A 971-nucleotide genomic window follows, 5' to 3' on the forward strand; every position below is an offset into this window, starting at 1 on the left:
TTCGTTCATTCATTCATTCATTTATCTAATGGTGAAATCTCAGACTGAATCTCTATTTTGTCCTTCAAGAGGAAGTAGAAGCAATGGTTCTAACATCAATTTAATGGTTTTCTGTAAGAATTAAGCTCTAGATTCTTAGTTCAGGAGTAACATAAACTCCAAAGCATTTTTTCATTCTGCTTTTAAATGCTCTTCTCAAAACAATTCCCCATAAAAACTTAAAACTATTTTTCATATAATGCACATCACAAGTTAAAAGGCTAGTAAGCTTTAAAAATTGCAGTTAAACAAACTTCTTTTATCCCTCCGAATTCCATAATTGCATGCAGTGACAGGATCTTATTGTTGGAGTAAGATTATATGGATTTTTTTCCCCAAAAGAAACAAAACCCAAACAACATAAAGTCCCCAAAGCTATAACTATGCTTCAGTAACTTCATTTCTCTACCAGAGACTGAAGCTGAAGATGCAGATCATTCTCAATTTAAAAAAAAACCAAACAGCTACCCCTTTTTTACCCTATTGTTTTTTTTTTAAATAATACTATAATACTGAGCTGTAAATTAGGAACTGACAGCAGCCTCAGCAATGCTGACATACAGAAAATGTTAAAAAGAAAAGACTGAGAGTGAACTCAATGGATGTACCAAGGGGAAATCTTCATGTACACCAACAGAGCTATTCACAAAAACAATTTGCAATAGTGATAACAATGTGTCATGGAGCAGCAAAGGGACCAGCTCTTAGGCTTTTGCATATCTTGAGTTGCCTGACAGTAGTACCTAAAGATCCCAAACAAAATCAAACATGACTCTTTTTTCTCATCTTCACATACTTAATTAGACTTTGTTCTTTAAATTAAGAACCTGAGCCAGTAATTCTGTGCTGTTGTATGTGCACTTCAAAGGAAATAGGAAATTGTAATTCATTCAGGAAAATACTGTATTTTCTGATATGGAATTTCCTGAAGC

Source organism: Meleagris gallopavo, chromosome 6, assembly GCF_000146605.3.
Source record: "Meleagris gallopavo isolate NT-WF06-2002-E0010 breed Aviagen turkey brand Nicholas breeding stock chromosome 6, Turkey_5.1, whole genome shotgun sequence".
Taxonomy (NCBI): domain Eukaryota; kingdom Metazoa; phylum Chordata; class Aves; order Galliformes; family Phasianidae; genus Meleagris; species Meleagris gallopavo.